We start from the raw sequence: 9,431 nt of genomic DNA, 5'->3' as shown, positions 1-9,431 counted from the left end.
ATTTGCTATAACAGACGTGCCTTTCATACTTTACCTAAAATGCAATAGCACTGTTACATATACAGTGGCATATTTTTTCCGAAAGCCACAATGGAATAAATCCATGTTATGGTAGAAAATAATAATAATTATTTTATGCATATTCTGAAAATAGTTATAAATTTAAAAACAGATTTTCCCTTATTTCCCTTACCAAGGAATTAATATAGATCCCAAACTTAAATAAAGTAACAACATGTTAATGTCCCACATCTCGAATAAAACCTCCTCTCTGTATAGGGAAAAGGTATTGAGTATCACGACGCTGCTCCAATACGGGTTGGTGGATGCACATGTTGCAAAATTTCGATGAAATTAGACACATGCAGGTTTCCTAACGATGTTTTTCCTTTACCTCCGAGTACGAGATGAATCAAAAATACAAATTAATGCAAATTCAGTGACTGCCTGGGTTTGAACTTGCATTTCACGGTAGCATGCGCAAGCGATCCCGTGGCGCTCCTCGTAAGACGGAAAGGGTATCGCTGGTTTTTTGGTGGATATTTCGATGTTCGGGGTGCACTCGGCGCCTTGGACAACGGTGAGCCCGACATACCTCCCCACTGTTCCCGTGGGGAACCAGCGATAAAAAAAGACACATGTTTTAACCACTGGGCCATTGGCTCGTCGGCATAAAATTAAAATAAAATGTAATGTTACCGGACTAATTGGTATCACGCTAAATACAATTTATTTATGTTCCGTTTTCATATTAAGAACATATTTGCGACTAGGCATTAAAGTCACAATAACGATAGCAACGTCTGTTTTTATCATAATCTACAATATCCCTCCTACAAGTCCGCGTCTTAAGCAAGATGCTGCAGGACATTTAATAAAATGGCTTGTAGAGCTTTTGATGGAAATGCTCTTTATTTTTTATTTTGGTGTTGTTTAATAAATCAATTGAATCGTGCACCTTTTAAGCGAAGAATGCGCTTTAAGAAGCTTGACCGGAGATATTTTTTTATATATATAAGTACCATCTTACTGAAATATTTCATACAATTCCTAAATTAAAAATAAATTGCAACATGTCATGCAAAAAATTACATCGTAGATATTATAGTAAAAAATAATTATTAAATACTGCAATATTGCCATTTACAAAACAAGATTAAAAGGCTTTTATCTCATCCACAGGCCCGGACTTGTCCAAGGCCTCTAGGCACTTTACCATTTGAGGCCCCTTTGCATTAATCTGTCGCCTGGGTCACTAGGCCGGAGACTTGTAGGCCTAGGCATAAATAAGTTTTGTCTTGTCTTGTCACAAATAAGTATATGTTATATATCTTACATATTATACGTTTGTTTATGGACTTCATATATATTGTTTAATAAATAATTAGAATCTCAATAATAAAACTCAAAAGGTTATGACTTTTCAAAATTATTGAGTTTTATGATTTGTATACTGCTCAAGACAATTTAAAGCTTAAATTAATGTTATAATTTTGTGTTTCCCAAACAATATATAACAATGTATACAGCCTATTTCAAAGGAAGGAGTAAAGCTAAATAAGTAACTCGCACCTCGAATTTGCATGACATCATTGGATGATATCTAAAATAATATATTGTAATTATTTAATTACGGAATATTTAAAGAATGGCGTTTTGAATATCGACGAAGTTATCATCGGAACTTTGGAAATTAAATAGTTAAGTGGAATTGTGTTGTTTTGTAATAAAAAACTTTTTTAGTGTACACTGCTTAGCTACATAGAAATATATATGTAAATTGACTTCTTCTGTAATTGGCATAGAGTATAATATAGATAGAGAAAACAAATGTAATAAAAAAATATATATGTTTAAATGTTGCACTTTTTTTTAATCTGTAATGAAATTGTGTTAAAATAAACAAGAATATGAAGCTCTAGATATAGACAATAGACAAACTTAGTTAATTTTATTTTAAAGTTTCCAATTTTTTGCGCTACACCAACTGTAAGTACAAACGTTTAGAAGCGGAGACGTCTTATCAATATTGTTTGTTGACGTTATCTCTTGCCTTTCTACGAACGTGCTGTGCAATATAAATAAACATATTTCGTCTGTCCGTTTTACGAGCGATGTTTCTAATAAAAACTTATTTTGGTACTATTATAAATCGGCGTATCAATAACGACATTAGATAATTTCATGTTATGTTAGAATTAACAAGTTTACTTTAATTTATACTTTATTGTGCACCACACCACAAAGAGAAATATACAAAACATGTATACTGCCTAAAAAATTTGTACAATTATGGCGACCTTATCACTACATAGCGATCTCTTCCAGACAACCAAGTGTTAGTAATTACAGATAGGATATGGGGTAGGTGGTGGTATGAATAAAATAATATTAATATTTAATTAAAACAAAACCAATAAACAAATGTAAATATAAAATAAACATATTATATATCAATAAAGAAATTATATTATCAGTACATACAAAATTATAAGTATATGATATAAATACATACTATATACAGCAACAACGAATAAAACGATAAGTCCTCAAACATAATAAGAAAGAAAAAAGAAAAACAAATGAATAATACAAAAAATACTAAAATATAAAGAGATTATTGGTGATAAGGCATTTGAGACAAAAAGTGATCTTTTACAAGTTTTTTAAAATATCTATATATTTGGCCTCCCGAATATTTAAAGGAAGATCGTTTCAGAGCTTAATAGCCTGAATTGTAAAAGAATTATTATAAAAAAAGTTTAATTAACTAACAGTGATTTGTCAATGATGTTCACGAGACGTGTCCCCGTTTGACGTCCCGTCAGAGTGACATAACAGCGAAAATGCAAACTCTTGTCTAAATATTGACAGTTTCAATCGATGACGACCCAGTCTCCCCACCATATCTAAGTAGCTAATCAATCTGGCTTCGCTCGTGTAGATAAGAAGAAAAATGTATTTTGGATAGGAATTGCGTAAAATCCGTTCTTAGTTAACGCCTACGTCGGGGAAGGAGGAACTGTGACATATATATATATGGGCGAGATGGCCTTGTGGTTAGAACGCGTGAATCTTAACCGACGATCGTAGGTTCAAATGCGGCCAAGCACCACTGAATATTCATGTACTTAATTTGTGTTTATAATTCATCTCGTGCTTGACGTTAAAGGAAAACATCGTGAGGAAACCTACATGTGTCTAATTTCATTGAAATTCTGCCATATATGTATTCTACCAACCCGCATTGGAACAGTGTGGTGGAATAAGCTCCAAACCTTCACCTCAAAATGGAGAGGAGGCCTTAGCCCAGGCGTGGAATATTAACAGGCTGTTTCTGATATATACTTAGTTTCATTTAGTTCAAAAATGAAAACCGAGAAGGTTTTTCATAGGACTTTTCATGTTTCATAATTTGTGTTTATAAGTTATCTTATGCGCAACGTGAAGGAAAACGTCGTCTCAAACTGGTAGAAGATTTAATAGTAGATTCAATTTAATCCTATAATATAACCTACATAATATTTTAATGAAGATTTATTTTGTTTTTAGGAGCTATATAAAAAGGTTATTAATTATTTGCAAAAACATATACCAAGAACAAAACGAAGCGAAGTTCATAGAAGGACACATTTCATTGTCAATTTCATTGTTTATTTCTGTCTGTCCACGAATTTGAACCCGCGACCCGTTCGTGTTGCCTTATAGTTGACCTCAAGGTCACTTGCATCGTCCTGAGATTGACTGTCTGTGTGTTTATGATTAATATATTATTGTGTTGTAATGATGATAAATTGTTTATGAGATATTAAGTGAAATACTAAGTGAAAGTGCAATTATTATTATTTTTTTTAGTATAAAAACAGGTCTCGTTTCAGTTTATACATACCAAGTGACATATCGATCTGTTGAACGATAAAAAAGCTTATATTTTTCTTTATTTTTATTTATCCAAAATAGTTATTAGACTGGTTTATAGTTCACCTGATGGTATGTGTTCACCACCGCTTATAGACATTGGCGTTGTAAGAAATATTAACCATCCATCGTCACCAATGCGCCACCAAAATTGGGAACTAAGATATTATGTCATTTGTGTCTATGTTACACTGGCTCACTCACCCTTCAAGCTGGAACACTGCAATACTAAGTATTGCTATGTGGTGGTAGAATATATGAAGTGTGAGTGATACCGATCTAGCCGGGCACAAAACGCAACCAATTAAATGAATACCAACATTACTATATCATTTATTTGCTTTAGTTCAAATTCTTGAAATAATTGCAACAATTCTATATAACATATTATATAATATATACTATTATATAATTATTAAATATTATATACATTTATTGACGCACAGGGTGGACGTAACGTTTATCTCGATTGAAACCGCGAGAAGTAGTTTTTTTTTCGCACTGTGTATTGCTGTTGGCCCTAGTGGCCTCTACAGCGTCACCGGGTGGGAACAGGAGAAGTATCTATTTTATTATATACAAAATATGTATGTGTTTAATTTGGCTTACATGTGATTTAAATAACTTTTTTTATTAATAAAAAAAAAACAGTATGATATATTTTTGAAACAAATAAGGTTATTTGCAAGAAACATTCCGTAAAGAAACGGAAAGAGGACTCTTGTTTAGGAGAAGGGACTGGAGCTTAATCCATCACCTTACTCTGGAGGTTGGTGGACCATATATCAGTAAAACCGTCGTAAGTTTTAATATGTTCTTTTTTTATAAAATAGGCAGACGGGTAAGAGGGTCTTCTGATGGTAAGTAGTCATTATCCATAGACATTGGCGCCGTAAGAAATATTAACCATTCCTAACATCGCCAATTATGCGCCACCAACAGTAATTGTGTGAAGTAGTCATGTTTATTTATTAAATTGAAGTTCAACGCAAACAAAACATAAAATAGTTATTATGATAATATAAGCATAAGGCAATAATATTCCATGTCTGGATTCCATTTAGTTTAAAGTATGCCCAGTATTTTTACAATTTCAAGATGAAGGTTCCCTCAATATGTTTTCCTTCAACGTCCGTCTTTTATTTATTTTTATAATTGCCGGGACGGCAAATGCCTTCTCTCCACTTGATGGTAAGTAGTGGTAGAGTCCAAACGCGACGACGGTCGGTACAGTTGGCAAGAATGATCTGCAATAGGTGTCTGCACTAGGCATCTTACGCAAGATACCTCTTCACGTCTCGTTTGAAGAAACCCGGGTTATAAGAACACGTGTACTGGTATAGAATTTCCATTTTTAGAGGTGAGACAAAGAAAAGAGTAGCCAAACTAATTAATTAAGTGGTTTCTTGGAATTCTTCGTTAAAATTCACGTGTTCTAACAATTAGGCCAGTTTATATATTATAACAATCCTTTTTACAGTTTATATATTATAACTTATAACAATCCTTAAAAATGACATCTATAACATGGAAAAAACTTCAAATCGACGTGTTAGTTTTTGTGATTAGCTCATTCAAACATACAAACAAATCGTGTCAGACATACCAGGTAATTGAATGAAATAATTAAAACTCAATACCGGAATACAATGTCAAATAAACGACACTTTATATGCGGAGACACATTAATTTAATATTCACATTGTTTCTTTGAATCGCCATACCAATATGTTGGTGAAGGTCGTTACGTGACTTGAAGACGTACTAATAGGAAGAACATTGTAAATTACTTGCCGTTTTAGGTATTTTTCCCCGAATAAAACTTTTGTTCCTTGATCGAAAAGTTTTTTTATATATATCCTAACTAATATTATAAATGCGAACGTAAGTTTGTTTGTTACGAGTAAACCACTCTAAACCGATTTTAAAAATTCTGTCACCAATGAAGCTTTATTATCAGCCTTCTATATAGGCTTCATTTTGTTCCCGTATTTCCACGGGAACGGGAACTAAGGGGAAACTGCTTGCAAAACGCTAGTATGTATATATACTAGCACACCCATGGATCAGACATTTTTTCATTTGGTGACATACCACCAGCAGCGCCAACTACCGAAATTTGGAAAACACAATTGAACGCGCCAATTATGTTTTCAAACCATCTAGGAACCCATGGTCCGGAGTTAGGTGACAAACACACGTACAAAAGAATTATATATGAGATTAAGTAGAAATTAGTCACCACCGTCCATAAACATTGGTGATCGGCAATACGCTTCCAACCTTGGAAACTGTTGTTACGTCCCTTGCGCCTGTAATTACACTCATTCACCCTTTAAACTAGAACACAACAATACTAAGTTTTGCTGTTTGGTAGACGTCTTAACTACCCAAACTCGTATCCATGCCATGTAATAATTTGATTCGAATAGATTTTTACAAGATCTTTTAAATCGTCAAACGAAATGAAGATTCTACTTAGACGGACCGGCAAGAATCTTAGTAATTACTTTTTTGTTTGTTCATAGTTAACTTATACGAGATCCAGCTATACGTCAAACCATTCATGTAAAATATAATGATAATCGGTGTAGGTTTCGGCATTACATCTTAACAGACAAACTGACTTTCGCATTTATAATATTAGTTAGGAGAGGATTACTTAACCCATTAACACCGTGATTGAAGATTATTAACGTAATATTCCGGTTGGGAAAAAACCAAACTTAATCTATCACCAATAAATAAAAACATGCATTATTCTTACTAATATTAAAAATTGAAAGTGAGTATATTTGTTCCGCTTTCACGTCTAAACTGCTCAACCAATCAATGCATTGCAAACACGTCGTTAGGGATTCAGATAAGACTACCGAATACTTCCCAGTCATACGCTGGTGAATCCATGAGCTGATACTAGTCATAAAATAAATCTTGAAATATTTCAGCAATATACAATTTGACTGGTGGTAGAGCTTTGTGCAAGCTCGTCTGGGTAGGTACCACCCACTCATCAGATATTCTACCGCAAAACAACAGTACTTTATATTGTTGTGTTCCGGTTTGAAGCGTGAGTGAGCCAGTGTAATTACAGACACAACGGACATAACATCTTGGTTTCCAAGGTCGGTGGCCCATTGGTGATGTAAGCGATGGTTAACATTTCTTACAATGCCAATATCTATGGGCGTTGGTGACCACTTACCATCAGGTGGCCCATATGCTCGTCCGCCTCCCTATTCTATAAAAAATAAAATACAAAATTTCCATTCATAAATCTATTGCGTAATGTTTAAAACAAACATAGAACACGTCTGTATGTTCTACAAAATATGTGTCTCACGTTAATAAATATGTCGAATTCGATTTTGCAAGACAGGCATCAAGGCGAACGGGTTACGTCATCCGTATAAAGTTATTGTTAAGACAAACAATTACATGTTAACGCTAATACCCGAAAAAGGTGTCAACGCCTACTCTATGTATTAAGACATTTATGCAACGGAAAGCGTTTTTGCTTAATAGCTATTTAATTTGATGTGCTTGCGTATAAATCAATGCGAACAATCCTTATGCAATATATTTTTATTTTAATCGCTTATTAATTTTTATATTTAATTTATATTGTACGGCCGCTTTGCTATACGTTAATTATCTATAAAATAAATTATTTTCTATATAATTGGTAGGCGGATGAGCATATGGGCCACGTGATGGTTAGTGGTCACCAACGCCCATAGACGTTGGCATTGTAAGAAATGTTAATCATTACTTACATCGCCAATGCGTCACCAATTAAGATGTTATGTCAACAGTAACAAGTACTGCTGTTTTGCGGTAGAATATCTGATGAGTGGGTGGTACCTACCCAGACGAGCTTGCACAAAGCTCTACCACCAGTAAATTACCACCACCACCAGTATTTTAATGTGCCTGCGTATACGAAATATGTAATGGTTTATGTCAACAATATAACTGTTTTTTGAGTGTCTATGACACGTGAACATATTCGTTTCAAATTCAAATTAACATACGTAAATAGTACGTATTATATCTATGTCATTGAATTCATGAAAAAACAGCAACAACTGAGTATCTTGTCGGTTCTTCTCAGTAGAAATTATATTCTAAACGAGTGATCTATATTAAATATAAATTTAAACGGAAAAATGTCGATTCATATACGTATAAATAAGAATATTTTTTAATCAAATATATGTTATTATTATTTCATTTAATGTACAAATTTTCATACTTTATTAAATTTTAAATATAATTTACAGAATACCATTTATTGGATTATAAGAATAAATGGAATATAATATAATAATAAAACGCTGTCTCTTCGTCCTTTGCTTCATAACGCATTAACATCACTTAACTTGTAACTTAATATTGTTAAATTATGTAACAAACGTGCAAAAAACAAGCGATTTGACATAGAAATGACAGTAAATATTTTTTTAATAAATCACGGCCTTTTTTAACACATGTTACTTAATTGTGTAATAAAAACTTTAAAATACAAATTCACATTCAATCCATATAATAAACGTGAAAATAATTACTCAAGTGATCATCATGTTTTTGTTCATACACGCAATAGCGTATGTAATAACACGTTATCATTTGACTGCCTCGTTGGTCTAGTGTCTAGATATAAGGCCGCTGACCCGAAGGTCCTGGGTTCAATTCCCAGGTCGGTCCAATAAAAAAGTTATTGAGTTTTCCTAACAGAAAATTCTCAGTAGCAGCCTGGGGTCTGGAAGTTGAAGTGTATACACTCCCGTGCCTCGGAAAGCGCATAAAGCCGTTGGTCCTGCGCCTGAACTCTTTCCGGTCGTGTCGGACTACCGTCCCATCGGATTATGAGAGCCAGGGAATTGAGAGTGCACCTGTGTTTGCGCACACACTCGTGCACTATAATATGTCCTGCGCAGTTGGCTAATCTCTCTTGAGATTGGCCGCCATGGCCGAAATCGGTCTGAAGAACCTTATACACGTTGTCGACGCAAGAAACTAGGAAACGAATAATAAAAGTTGATTCAATGGTTTTTGAGGTGAAGCACAGGTGAATCTTTTTAAGAGTAAGAAAAAAAATATTTACCAAAATTAAAAATTAAAAAATCGATATTTTAAAGATTAATGACATATGTATGTAAGAAATATAATAATTATAAGCACAAACATATCAACCACCTTAGAGGGGTGAGGACCAAATTTTTGACGAATACGCACTTATTGTAGTGTCCGAATGTCTTATCAACTTAGAAAATATCTTTAATCAACTTTGTTATAAAGATTTAAGTTTAGTGCCTTCATGGTTTTATAATGTGTGCTTATTGACAGTTTCGTTGAACTAATAACTATAAAAATAATGTATATAAAGCCGGACATTCCCTGAGAAATTATCCTTAGAGCGACGTTTTGAAATCACATTGGCATTTTTATAGTGCATTGTTCTCCATCACTGGCTGAAATTGGCCAGGGAGTCCTTTTTTCTCCGACTCAGA

This window comes from Nymphalis io, chromosome 24, assembly GCF_905147045.1.
Source record: "Nymphalis io chromosome 24, ilAglIoxx1.1, whole genome shotgun sequence".
In the NCBI taxonomy this organism is placed as follows: Eukaryota; Metazoa; Arthropoda; class Insecta; order Lepidoptera; family Nymphalidae; genus Nymphalis; species Nymphalis io.
The sequence above is the reverse complement of the archived record's forward strand: the minus strand, read 5'-3'. Positions refer to the sequence as shown.